Source organism: Vipera berus, assembly GCF_964194415.1.
Source record: "Vipera berus genome assembly, chromosome: 2".
Taxonomy (NCBI): Eukaryota; Metazoa; Chordata; class Lepidosauria; order Squamata; family Viperidae; genus Vipera; species Vipera berus.
Window position 1 is genome coordinate 15,244,604 of NC_138203.1, and position 15,114 is coordinate 15,259,717.

Below are 15,114 nucleotides of genomic sequence, written 5' to 3' on the forward strand. Positions count from 1 at the left end.
TCATGGTCAGATGATTACCTCCTGAGGCTGGTTTTCCGTCATGCCATCCCCCGCCGCTGGGCGGCGGAGCCGACCAGGTGGTTCCGCCCCAGGCGCCTAATGGACCCAGATTGGTTCCAGAGGGCGCTTGGGCCTATACCTATCACCCTTACCCACAGCCCAGTCGATGCCCTGGTGGAGGCCTGGGAAACGGCAGCCACCAGGGCACTCGACTGCGTTGTACCCATGCGACCTCTGACCCGACGCAGATCCCGTTGGGCCCCATGGTTCTCTGTGGAGCTCCGGGAGATGAAGCGGAGGAGACGAGGTCTAGAGAGCGGTTGGAGATCCAGCCGATCCGAATCCGACCGATTGCAGTTAAGAACCTTTATAAGGTCTTATCTTGCGGCGATAAGGACGGCGAAGTCTAACTACTTTGCCGCCCTTATCGCGTCCGCAGATAATCGCCCGGCCGCCCTGTTTAGGGTGACTCGCTCCCTCCTTAATCAGGAGGTGAGAGAGGATCCCTTGCAGGGACGAGCCGAGGAGTTTAGTCATCATCTGGCGGACAAAATCGCTCGGATCCGGACCGGCTTGGACTCTGACTGGGCAGAGTCTAATGTGGAGGAATCAGGCGGTCTTGAGCACGTTATCTGGAATGAGTTCGACCCTGTTTCCCCTGATGATGTGGACAGGATCATGGGGAGACTGAGCACCACCACCTGTTTGTTGGATCCGTGCCCCTCCTGGCTAGCTTATGCGGCTCGGGAAGGTACACGAGGCTGTTCCATGCAGTAATAACTGCTTCCTTGAAGGAGGGCGTCTTTCCTGCCGCCTTGAAGGAGGCGGTGGTGAGACCCCTTCTCAAGAAGCCTGCTTTGGACCCGGCTGTTTTAAACAACTACCGTCCAGTCTCCAACCTTCGCTTTCTGGCGAAGGTTGTTGAGAGCATGGTGGCGCATCAGCTCCCTCTGTTCCTGGAGGAAACTGATTATCTGGACCCGTACCAATCGGGCTTCAGGCCCGGACACAGCACGGAGACGGCATTGGTCGCGCTGGTGAATGATCTCTGGAGGGCTAGGGACAGGGGTTGCTCCTCTGTCCTGGTCCTATTAGATCTCTCAGCGGCGTTCGATACCATCGACCATGGTATCCTACTGCGGCGTCTCAGGGGGCTGGGAGTGGGAGGCACCGTTCTACGGTGGTTCTCCTCCTACCTCCAGGGCCGCTCGCAGTCGGTGTTGACAGGAGGGCAGAGATCCGCCCCGAGGTCTCTCATTTGTGGAGTTCCTCAGGGGTCGGTTCTCTCGCCTCTCCTGTTCAACATCTATATGAAACCGCTGGGCGAGATCATTCGTGGTTTTGGGGTGGGGTATCATCAGTACGCTGATGATACCCAACTTTTTCTTTCCACCCCGAACCAACCCAGTGATGCCCTCTCCGTGATGTCCCGGTGCCTGGAGGCGGTTCGGGTCTGGATGGGGAGAAACAGGCTCCGTCTCAATCCCGCCAAGACTGAGTGGCTGTGCATATCGGCATCTCGGGTTAACCAAGTTATTCCATCCTTAATGATGGGGGGTGAGGTGTTACCCCCCGTCGATAGGGCTCGCAACTTGGGCGTCCTCCTGGATTCACGGCTCAATTTCGAAGACCATATTGGAGCCGTGACCAGGGGGGCTTTTGCTCAGGTTCGCCTGGTGCGCCAGTTGCGTCCCTATCTGGACCGAGACGCCCTACGCACAGTTACTCACGCGCTTGTGACCTCCCGTTTGGACTACTGTAACACTCTCTACATGGGGCTGCCCTTGAAGACCACTCGGAGGCTTCAACTGGTGCAGAATGCGGCCGCGCGAGTTGTAATGGGGGTTTCCCGATACTCCCATGTAACACCTCTACTCCGTGAGCTGCATTGGCTTCCGGTTGCCCTCCGGGTGAAATTCAAGGTGCTGGTTATCACCTATAAAGCCCTACATGGCCTGGGTCCGGGATATCTGAGGGAACACCTGCTGCCGGCATCAAACGCCCTTCGCCCAGTGCGCTCCCACAGGGAGGGTCTGCTCAGGGTCCCGCCGGTAAGAGATTGCCGGCGGGTGACACCCAGGGATAGGGCCTTCTCGGTGGGAGCGCCTGCCCTCTGGAACCAGCTGCCGGTGGAGCTGAGAACTGCCCCCGACCTCCGATCATTCTGCCGGGGCCTGAAGACCTGGCTCTTCGAGCTCTCGGGCCCAGACTGAGGAGAAATTTTTAATTTGGGGTTCTTTTTAACTGACTACAGGGTCAATTTAATATTTTTAATTTGGTTCTTAATTTTTGTATTTTGGATTTTTAATTCCCTGTCAACCGCCCTGAGTCCTCAGGGAATAGGGCGGTATATAAATTAAATTAAAAATTAAATTAAAAATAAATAAAAAATAATAATGCAAAAAGGTGAGGAAAGGTCAGGAATGTTTTAAATGGAACGATTCCAAAATACCTTTTAAAGGCAGTTCTGGAAATATTTATTTGGGAAATAGCATTTGTGTGTGTGTGTGTGTGTGTGTGTGTGTGTGTGTGGTCAAAACAATATTTTAAAATACAGATACTTCTTATGATCCAACATCCTCTAAAAAAGACACTGAAAATTTCTTTAAATGTATACATTTTAAAAAACTATTGTGTCTCTTGGATTATGCAAAATTCAGCAATATTTCAAGAAAGCAATAATACCAATTTAAACTTAGTATCCTAAAAGAGATCCATAAAACTCTATATATGAAAACTTCAGTTCAGGAAACCACAGACACAATGAACAAAAATGTATTTTGGATTTTGCTCCCAAATAACAGAAAAGGCTATTTCTCTCCTTTTTGGAAACCATCCACATAACTGACATATCAATTCCTGTCATCTGCATAATTACATAATTGTACAAAAGAAGTAAGCTGATGCAACGCATGTTAAATATCATTTGTATTAATTGTGTATATTTAGATTTCATGGATTTTCACATTCAACAATATTCCCATTCAATGACCAATGAAACCAAAGTTTTACATAGCATATTTCAGAATCTCTTTTAAGAATATTCTAACAGCTTTCAAAACTGCCCATTCTCGTTTCCATATTAAGTCTTCAGTGAGTGTACTGAAACTATTCAGATAAGTATAATGTTCTGTACTTTTTAATATGTATCTAACAGGCATTTTATTTATTGGCCTTTATTCAAGAATACACTGTATGCAAATACAACTTGTGTTTTGTGACATGTGCTTTCCTGAAGTGCCGAGACTCTGCTTTTCTAACAAACCTTTGCACTCTTGGCTTCCTTTGCAAGAATGTGCTTTGCTCTTGGAGCTTCCTATCTCAATTATCCTTTTAGACATGGAGTGTTCTTTGTATAGATAAGATCATCTTTTCCTTCGCTGTCTGTCAGTTTAGAGGTGGAAAAGATTGCAAATTGAGATCAGATTGACTAGCAATTCCATGGCTACGTCTCTCATTTATTTTGAATTAAGTTAACTTTATGAATTAACCTTGGGTGTGAAACCTTCATCTATCTCAAAACTTAAAACTCATAAAGTAATACTTCTATGAGGCCGTTTCAGTTAATTTATCTTGTCCCTTTTTTTTTGCTTGGTTGGAATTTGTTTAATTTCCTTTTGTCCAGACTGCTTTATGTGTTAAATTTGAATTGATTTTTCTTTGAAAGATGTCTCATGATCTTGTTAAGTCTAAATGACTTATATAATGTAGATTTATATAGCATCATTCTGAGCTGTTCTCAAAATACCCTCAGTATTCCTTGGTATTCGGTTTAATGCAAAGGCTGGCTGCATCAGCTACCATGATAACCCGTCCATGATAGGAAAGAGTCACCTTGAGCTTCAGGCATATGTTTTCCCCTTCTCTGATGCAGTCAGAAGATGGAGAGTAAAAGTTGTAATTTCCATTTGATTTTACAATTTATATTATGTCTGGAAAATGGTAGCTGATCTTAACTATGCTGTGAAAAGAAACCAGCTTCTGAACCCATAAACAGTTTAAGACTAGCCCTACATTATTAGCCACAAGATATCATTAATAAAACTGGAAGAAAACACTCTATACCAAATTAACCATTGTTTCATGAAGCAGAAGACAGCCATTTTAATAGTTAGGCTAGATAATCCTTTCACATGTCTAGATTGTCTTTTTAAATGGACATTTTTGATTAAACGAACATGTTTTGGAGATGTTCTATTTACAAGATCATTTACTTGAAAATAGACAGCTTTTATCCCCCCACTCTTCCTAATTAATAACAACGTTGTGGGGATAGGATGTAATTTGGTAAATTCTTAAACTGCATTGTTTTGCTTTCAAGCCATATTGAGTTGAAAAATCCAGATGAAGGCAGAATGCAACAGTCGTGAGCATTTGTGGTAAAGCATGGAGGGCTGCAATATGACAGTTTTGCGGAAAGAACTGTGTCAAGTTTCCGACGTATGGGCTTTTCAAGTGACTCTGAGGCATTGTTTAAATTAAAAGTCCTTTATTAGCCTAATACACCGGCAAATGCTTGCTCGAAGGAAGCTGGAATCTGAAATCTCCGCCCCTTGCACAATATATTAAAACACAATTCTCCACCTTTCTAATTTTGTCATTAATCATATTCCCCAATTAATTTAAAGAATCAGTTTCCCTTCTGTTAGAAAACCCGCCAAGGTCTTATCTTCTTTAGTTAGAGATGGCCTTGAAGGTGCAATCCTACTCATCCCCCCTCCCAACCTTAAACTCAATCTCTTAAAGCAATACACAAGTTTAACATATGAAATGGCTACTTCTTCATCTCTTGTCAAGCAATAACATTCGCTGTTAGCAGCACTGACAAACTGTGTAAATTCATACTGCTGTCTTTATGTTACTTATTTTATTATAGGCATTTTAAAACTGCTTTAATTGTGTTAGCAGCCTAAAGAGTGTACTTATAGGACCAGCATAAAGTATATAAATACAGAGAGAGAGAGAGAGAGAGAGAGACAGAGGAGGGGGGAAGAGAGAGAGAGAGGTACGAGCCTTCACATGGTTTGACCCCAAACTAATCACGGAATGAATACATGTATATTTATATTCCAGTGCTTCCTAAGTGGTTGGTTGCTAAGATATGTTCATGTATTCATGTGCTGTGTTTGTAAAGCTCTTAATTTCCATTAGCATTATAAAAAGCTCAGTTCTTCAGCAAATCAGAAGAAGATGAATGGCACAAATCAATACCATACCATTCAGAACAACTAATATCACCCATTTATTACTATAATGCTCACTAATATCATTAGCCCTAAGGTGCCATCAACAATTTCAGTGCTGCTTAATCCAGATGCATGCTCTTCAAAACCAGTTTACTTAAACTCTTCTAGGAATATCCCTTGTCAGTAAGAAGTTTCAGTTTTCCAAAGTATTTTTATAGCTGGTTTAGAACTCAAGCTTACAGACTTAATAAATATTGTGCAGAATTTTAATTGCAATTTATAAATAGCGTCCTTCCAGTTCTGTCATTTGGACTATTTAAAATAACCATCTAGTGTTTGAATGATAGAAATGAGGATACCATTAAACAGGGATTCCAGGGGAAATGATAGAAATGAGGATACCATTAAACAGGGATTCCAGGGGGGCTTTTGCCCAGGTTCGCCTGGTGCGCCAGTTGCGTCCCTATCTGGACCGAGACGCCTTACGCACAGTTACTCACGCGCTTGTGACCTCCCGTTTGGACTACTGTAACGCTCTCTACATGGGGCTGCCCTTGAAGACCACTCGGAGGCTTCAACTGGTGCAGAATGCGGCCGCGCGAGTTGTAATGGGGGTCTCCCGATACTCCCATGTAACACCTCTACTCCGTGAGCTGCATTGGCTTCCGGTTGCCCTCCGGGTGAAATTCAAGGTGCTGGTTATCACCTATAAAGCCCTACATGGCCTGGGTCCGGGATATCTGAGGGAACACCTGCTGCCGGCATCAAATGCCCTTCGCCCAGTGCGCTCCCACAGGGAGGGTCTGCTCAGGGTCCCGCCGGTAAGAGACTGCCGGTGGGTGACACCCAGGGATAGAGCCTTCTCGGTGGGGGCGCCTGCCCTCTGGAACCAGCTGCCGGTGGAGCTGAGAACTGCCCCCGACCTCCGATCATTCCGCCGGGGCCTGAAGACCTGGCTCTTCGAGCTCTCGGGCCCAGACTGAGGAGAAATTTTAATTTGGGGTTCTTTTTAATCGACTACAGGGCCAATTTAATATTTTTTAATTCGGTTCTTAAGTTTTGTATTTTGGATTTTAGTTCCCTGTAAACCGCCCTGAGTCCTCAGGGAATAGGGCGGTATATAAATATAACTAAATAAATATAACTAAATTCACATTACAATATGTATATTAAATCTTCCTTCATAGAACACCTGCAATTTAGACTACAGACCAGAGGGATTATTCTGACCCCCAAAGAAGTGTTTCAGAAATGGGCCAACCATGAAATGGATGAATTCCAGATGTCCAGGAATATTTTCTGAATGCTTTTTTGGGACATCAGATAACTGCCAGAACTCAGATTTGCCCATTTTGAGGTCGGAATGTTCAGTACCTCTCTGTATGTGAAACCCACTTCTCCTCTCCACTTCATGCATGTATATAAAGAGCAGTGTTTCTCCATCTTGGCAACTTTAAGCCAGAATTTTCAAGAATTTTGAGCCAACAAAATCCCCCAATTAGCATGTTGGGAGTTGACGTCTACATGGTTTAAAGTTGCCAAGGTTGAGAAACACTGATAGAGAATAAGAAATTGTCTTAGGGTAGATCCTGATAGAAGGAACCTGTAACATGCCTTTTCTGTTGGCTCTGAATAGATGGACACTTGGAACAGGTGATCTTGTAGATATATATCGTCACTAAGTCCTGCACAAATGTTATTTTAGTAGTTATGAGATGGTGGTACCTGTTTACCTTTTATAGTGTGGATTGTATCACAAATATTCTAATGTTCTAGTGACAGTGTGGACTGTCACTGTCTTAAGTTTTTAATTTTAGAACTTTCCATAAAATGGGCCATGGAAACCTCACAAAATGGCTGTGGGTTGGCTTACTATTCATTCATAGAGCTGTGAATGTGTCAAGCACCCAAGAAATGAACTTGTCCATTATCTAAGTATAAAATTCCATATAAAATCATTAAAAACTAAACAAATATCTTGGTTGCAGCATACAGCCTATTGATGCATAGATCATGGACATTTGAATGCAGGAACAGAGATTGTATTTGAGGTTTTTTTTATTGATGCCATTTTGAATATTTATCTGTTTCCTTCCTCCCTCCCTCCCTCTCCCATTTATTTCACATTTATTGTGGTAATTATATAGTCTCCTCATCAAACTTCTCTAATGTGTCTTTCTTTGACACATTAATTTCCTAAAAACACTATTATATATGATGATTATTCTTTTAATTACTTCCTTAATTAGATCAAAACTGTCTTTTTTTAAACCATAAATGTATGAAAAAGAATTATGCATCAACTGTTATTGATGTAATACACTGGTAAAGATGCATGACATCACACACTATAATTTCTGTGTTTCATGCCACTGTTTCAGAGCAGTTTGTCATCTTTTCATTCCTGAACAAGCACTTTATGATTTTTTCTAGAAAGCCTTGATTTTGATTGATTTGCAGAGGTTCCCCCCCCCCTACATCATCCTGCCTGCTAAACAGCCTCCTGTAATAGCTGTGGCACACCAGAGCATGTGTATTGAAGCATGTTACAATATGTTGCAAAAGGGCTATAAAGGGACTCAGTTGGGTTCTCAACTGAACTCTCAACATATGACAACGAGACTGGAAAGACGTCCCGTTTTGTCCATGGTATAGCCATGAGCAACTTGTCTTCTGTCAGCCATCTCTGCTCTGCCATTATAGGAATGTAGTCTCTCAAGAGTCACTCATGGAACACTTTTGAATTTACGTTCTAATGCTGTAGAAAGGATGTAACTACTAATATATAAAGAGAGAGGTAGCAAGATGTAAACCCAGAAAGTTCAGGATGCCTTCAGAGGAAATTGCAACTGGCCTTGCTGAGAAAGTCATTAGCATTATCTAAATTTGAAACCAAATAACAGTGAGGTGCATGTATGGTAATTATTTTATATAGAACAAGAAAGTGAATCTTATGCCTGTTCAGATGTTTGTTTCATTGAACGTCTAGCTGGCACAAACAGCATGGCAAATGAATAATAATAATAATAATAATAATAATAATAATAATAATAATAATAATAATAATAATAATAATAATAATGAGAAGGAGAAGAAGGAAGAAGAAGAAGAAGAAGAAGAAGAAGAAGAAGAAGAAGAAGAAGAAGAAGAAGAAGAAGAAGAAGAAGAAGAAGAAGAAGAAGAAGAAGAAGAAGAAGAAGAAGATGATGATGATGATGATGGAAGGGACCTTGGAGGTCATGTAGTCCAACCCACTGCTCAGGCAGGAAACCCTATACCATTTCATACAAATTGGCTGTCCAGTCTCTTCTTAAAAACTTCCAGTGTTGGAGCATTCACCACTTCTGGAGGCAGGTTGTTCCACTGGTTAATTGTTCTAACTGTCAGGAAGTTTCTCCTTAGTTCTAGGTTGCTTCTCTCCTTGACTAGTTTCCATCCGTTGCTTCTTGTCCTGCTTTCAGGTGCTTTGGAGAATAGCTTGACTCCCACTTCTTTGTGGCAGCCCCTGAGATATTGGAACACTGCTATCATGTCACCCCTCACCCTTCTCTTTGTTAAATTACACATACCCAATTCCAGCAACCGTTCCCTATATGTTTTAGCCTTCAGTCCCCCAATCATCTTTGTTGCTCTTCTGATCGACAAGCTCAGTGTCGTAACCCACTGAGCCACTGTGTCCCACTATTGCTAGTCTATACTCTACCAATCGTACCTCCCTAAGTCAGAAGAACCTTGTAGTCATCGCCCTATCTTTTTGCTTAATTTCTTTTTAAATGATTCAGTAGTTCTGGGAAGGCAAATCTCCCAGATTAACTCTTCATTTAATCATATTTTCATTTTTTTTGTTAAGTATTTGTGTGGTGCTAACATCTATTTTTAAACTTTCCTTTCCAATCACTTGAATAGTTTTTTTTCCTTTCTATTTGGGAATATTCACGCTCTATTAGACCTCTGCAATACATTGCTAAGCAGATGGTTAAAGCTGTATTTGTAATCAAATTAATTCCTGAACGTTGAAGTTAAAACTCTGTATAATTGTAGACTTCCCTTTTAACTTTTTATATAGCCTGCTGTGATGAAGCATTGAGAGGATTATGACCTGAATGAAAGATGAATAGTAGAACCAGATGGGCTGTCCTGGAAATACACATTCAAGATACACATTTCCCGTGTTCTTATAATAAGCAAAAGATAAAGGAAAAGATACACATCAAATGGTTTTGCAGACTTCTGCTATTGTTATTATTATTATTATTATTATTATTATTATTATTATTAAGCTTTTGTTGGCTATTTTGATTGAAAACCAAAGTGATTATCATACATAGACCTGAGCCTTACAACAATTGGTATGTGCATTGTAGTTGCAACCCAAAATTTTCATTCTTCAATATTTTAGTTATTTTTTAAAAAAACATTTATATAGCCGCCTATCTTATACCAAACTCTGATGTGTTATGGAGTTTAGTGCACAAAATATGTTATGTTTGAAGTGGCTGAAAATCAACAGCTATTTGCCTTGAATTTTTTACTTGGCCTACATGACATTAGTTCAACAGCCTTTGGGGGGCTGGTTTTTTATCAGAAAATTAGCTGAATCTATCAGAACATTTGAAAAGTATCAGAAACTATGTAAATGTCATATCTCGGGAACAATATCCTGTGCATCTTCTGATGTACTTTTAATATTTTTGAGAGTTATTGTGGTTTTTATTTTATTTTATTTTATTTTCTCAATCTATGGAAATGTATGGAAGACAACATTTACTGTTTCTACTATTATATAATTTGCCAAATACAGGTTGCATTGAGTTTCTACATAATTCTTTTCTTTCTTTCTTTTAACACAACTGATGTGGCTTGAAGAATGGACATTTCATCTTTATTGGTAGGGTTCTACCACCCCACCCCACCCCATTATTTTCCTTGGCTGTTGCCTTTGTGCTGTGTGTCGATGATCTCTTACAAAATTCTTTTGATTTCTTTTTTTCAAAAGAGCTGCTCTACTCTTGCCTCATTAATATTCACATTGATTGTGTAAAGTCATTTCTGTAAAATTACCTTGAACTTCAGGGAACTGAACCACATCTTTACTTTTTTGTATTAAAAAAAAAGAATTAAAAAGAGCAAATAAATACACTTGTAACCTTTGGGTACGATTAGTTATGTAGCCACATGAACCAATATGAGATGCCTCCAGGCTAACCAAATTAAATTTAAATTATAAGTATATTTCCTAAGTGTGATTGTTGCGCTTTCTGCCTTTGTATGTTCACTTGTGGCAATGTCATATGCTGCCATAGTGCATTTTTCTAAAGATTAAAAATAAAATGTATTAAAAAAGAAAAGTCACACTTAAATACGAAAACTGAAAAGAAATGAACACTGTTATCACTAGATCATGGGTCAGCAATATTTTCCAGCTTTGACATTGGAAAAACAAAAACAAAAACCAGCCAAGAAATAAGATTGCTTAAAATCCTTTGTCACACTAGAAAAAAAAATCTGTCAAGATTTTGATATTTCTTATAAGGAACAGACCTTTTGTTTAGAACAAAACAAAGCAAGACAAAACAAAACAGAACATGAATTTCCCTGCATCCTCATCCACCTTTGTTGGTCCAGTGAACATATCAATGCCATTTTACACTAGATACGACACAATTTTTTTAAAAAAATAATTTTCATAAATAATTTAAATGCGAGATATTAATTGACAATCAAAATCATTGTGAAAGCAGTAATGGTGGGGTCAGTCCTCATCAAACTCATTGCTGTGCCTGAATATATACATCTTCGTGGTATATCGTGTTAAGTTCCCCTGTATACTAAAATGAAAGTGTACGCCAGGATAGATCATTCAAACGCCTAATAATTTTATAGCTTTCATCCGTGAAGTTCTCTGAAGCTTTTAGTTTCTTGATTCTTGATTCTTGATTTTTAAATTTCCCACCTTCAAGATTTCCATATAACATAATCTTGTTTTGTCTGAGAGATGAAAGCTCTATTGTTTCAGTTGTTTTTGATAGTTGTTCATATTTTTTACAAAAGAAAAATCACTACTATTGAGAGAAATAGAGCCTTCTTGGCAGTCTGGATTCTCGATCGGGTTAGGCCACAGGTCTGCAACCCGCGGCTTCGGAGCCACATGCAGCTCTTTCAGCCATCTCCTACGGCTCCCAGTCCTCTGCCATGTGCAGTCCCCCCAAAAAAAAGTGGGACTAAAAAAGGTCAACCAATCAATTCAAATATGCAGGGTAGGTGCATATCTCACCTTCGCTCCAGTCTTCAGTCAAACCCTGTTCTGCGCATGCGCGCATGTGCACACATTTTTTTGTGGCTCCCAGTTTTTCCTTTTGTGAGGGAACCGGTTCCAAGTGGCTCTTTCACTGTTTCAGGTTGCTGACCCCTGGGTTAGGCATACTGTAAAGGGTTAATGTTAGGTAGGGGTTCCTTAGCTTTCTGGCCGTTTCATTATCCCCCTGGCCTTAATGTTGCAGCCACATTTGTGACAACATCCTCTATAGTGTACATTGATAGGCTTAATATTTGCTTCCTTAAAATTGCATGCTTAATCTACGATATATTTATTTTTTCCTGGAACTTTTTACTATTGCCCAGTTTGCAAATAAACAGACAAATATCAAATTGTTGGCAGCCTCAGAAACACGGGATTTTCTCTCACTGGGCAATTAACCTAGCAAAGACTCTGCCTTCTGCCTGATTCGGTCATTTCTGAAAGTTGAGCGAAATATTTCAGTGAGCCTTAATTCAAAGTCAAGTATTGATTCATTAGATTTACCTTAGTCAGGGATTGGGAACAGTATTCTAAAATATGCCCTGGTTTCATAACATCTGGCATTGTGAACTTGTCCACAATTTCGCCAGGCAGATTTTAACTCATCATAGCCTTTCCCATCTTACATATCCTTTAGACACAAACATGTCAGCTCTTGAAATTTCCCACATAGCAAGGGTATTGCTGAGAATTCATATTTTCATGCTTCCCTAGAAGACCCAAGATTGGGAAGCTTGGCCTAGCAGGTTATGCAAATTTAGCCATAATACAGATAGTCCTCAACTTACGACCACAACTGATCCTAAAATTTCTGTTGCTAAGCAAGACAATTGTTAAGTAAGCTTCGTACCATTTTATAACCTTTCTTGCCACAGTTGTTAAGTGAATCACTGCAGTTGTTAAGTTAGGAACATGGTTGTTAAGTGAATCTGCTTCCCCATTGACTTTGTCAGGTCACATGACCTTGGGACACTGCAACCATCATAAATATGAGCCAGCATCCAGATTTTGATCATGTAAACGTGGAGTTCAAGCAACGATCATTTGTGTGAAAAACTGTGATAGGTCACTTTTTCCAGTGCCGTTGTAACTTCAAATGATCATTAAAGAAATGTTTGTAAGTCAAGAACTATCTATAATGAATTCGTGTGCAGGCCCAGAAAGACAGGCTTAATTGAACAATCAGTGGCTTTGTGAATGCAAACAATGTGTTCTGAACTGAATTTGAATATCAAGTCTATTTATTGGGACCCCCTAAACCCCAGCATTAGTGTCATCAACCTTTTCGTTGGTGAATATATGTATATAAGTACTTGATTATAGTTGTTATATTGTTATGATTTCTCTCCTTATTTCTTTGGGAAGAAATTCCATTAGCATTGCAAAAAGATCTTCTAATGTTAATGTTTATAATGTTTACATACAAGCATTTATATGTTTTTGTATGACCAATTTTTACAATTACCACGCAATCATATTTTGATTAAATCAAGCACTGAATTTGGCTAAGCTTTTAGATGCACATGAATCTGAAAAAAATGCTCTTACGCAAATAGACAATTCAGATTCATCTGTGTAAGGTTAATGCTTCAGACAGCAATACTATATCATGATGATTTTTTTCCTGTGCATTTATTGTTCCAATTTTTCCCTTCCATTCAACTGCACAATATTCACTGTTACTACTTCTTCTCTCTTTTTTGGGCCATAGTAACATCTTTTCTTAAAATGTGAAAAACGATGGGTTTTGGTTTTTTGTTTTTGTTTTTAGACAGCAACATTGGAATGTATTTGAAATCTTTGAGCACTCGATTTGTCCAGCAGGTAATAGGAACTCCGGTATATTTATATGTCTGATGTTGCTGCAGATAGAAAAAAAAATGGCTACTGTGCCTTTAATGGAAAGCAAAAGGTTATCTTTCTGTGGCCTTTGTGTATATGTGCTGATGTGAATGTAGGCAGCCAGACAGGCAATGTGTGCAGAGAGACTGGGGAACTGACTGTGGATCGATAGAAATAGTGTGAAGTGAATTAATGTGAAGCAGGCAGTCTGTCTGTCATAAGGATTGCATGGAGTGTGGGGCAGCAGTGGTCAGCCACTGCAGAAATCTGTTTCCAATAAATATAAACCTTCTGTCTGAAAATAAACCACGGAAAGTCTTGCATCTTTCAATATTAGCCCATTCTTATTTATTCAGATATATGTGCCAACTGCTTCTACCATAACCCACAAACACAGGCACACCCCTCTTGTAGAATTCATCGATACAAATGTATTTTTCTTCAACAGCATTTGGAAGATTTAAATTATTATCTGTTTATCCCAATTATGCTTCATTTTTGGATGGAAGCTCCAGTCCTGTGCACAGTTAGATGCACAGGAAAAAAAATGACTTTTAAGTACTGTGTACATGATGGTTTTCAGTATTTCAGTTACTGATTCTTCATCTTTGAAATTGTCTCTCTGTAAACGACAGGGAATTCAACTTCCTACCTTTAAAATCCTTAAGTGCTTTTAGTTGAATTTTTGCATCTGTATGTGAAGATTCAACTGGATAAAGTGTGTGTGACAAGGCCTGAGTTTCAGAGATTTAGATTTAGATTTACGGGAGCACCTGCTGCCGGCATCAACTTCCCTTCGTCCAGTGCGCTCCCACAGAGAGGGCCTCCTTAGGGTGCCGTCGGTCAAAGAGTGTCGACTGGCGGCCCCCAGAGGGAGGGCGTTCTCTGTGGGCGCTCCAGACCTTTGGAACCGTCTGCTGGTTGAGCTCCGGATGGCTCCTGACCTTCGCTCCTTCCGACGGGACCTAAAAACACATTTATTTGAACAAGCCGGCCTGGTCCGATGGGTTTAGGGGTATTTTATAGTTTTGTATTAATTTTATTGGATAGGGCTGTAGTATTTAATATTTTTAATTTTTGTACATTGTATTTTATTGCATTGCCGTGTACACCGCCCTGAGTCCTTCAGGAGAAGGGCGGTATATAAATTAAATTAAATAAATAAATAAAATAAATTTAGACTTAATGCAGAAATGTAAATTATGAAAAAAAGTAATAATTAGCACTAAGATCTCTGGCTTCAGATGAGTGATATAACCACTGGTAAGTGACATCACAGAGAAAAGTCAGAAAATCTTTCTGTTTCTATATCAGGCACGGCCAGCCTTCACCCAGATGTTTTTAAACTATGTTACTTGCTGAGTCCTACAGAAGAGGTTAGTCCTCTTGTAAGGTTTCTGAATACTTGGTTGGCTTTAAAAGATATATGGTATACCGTATATACTTGAGTATAAGCCGAATTTTTCAGCCCACTTTTTGGGCTGAAAAATTCCACTTCGGCTTATACTCCAGTCAACAAAAAACTTACCGAGGACTTGTGCGCGGCCGAGGCTTTGGTGCTTCCGGGATCGCGCGCACCTCTCCCAAGCCACCGCCGTCCGGAGACCTGCCGACGTTTGGGGAGGTTTGGGGAGGTGCGCGCGCACCTCCCCAAACCTCCCCAAACTTCGGCAGGTCTCCGGACGGCGGCGGCTTGGGAGAGGTGCGCGCGATCCTGGAAGCACCGAAGCCTCGGCCGCGCGCAAGTCCTCGGTAAGCTCCGGGCGGTCACTTGCTTCACGTCTCCTG

The 15,114-nt window shown here is 40.6% G+C and overlaps 1 protein-coding gene across 2 annotated transcripts in view; it reads left to right on the forward strand.

Annotated features, from left to right (window-relative positions):
- The window catches only part of WDR7 (WD repeat domain 7), a 242,885-nt gene that overhangs the window by 58,026 nt on the left and 169,745 nt on the right, over nt 1-15,114 (forward strand). The gene's annotated exons all lie outside the window — the stretch shown is intronic.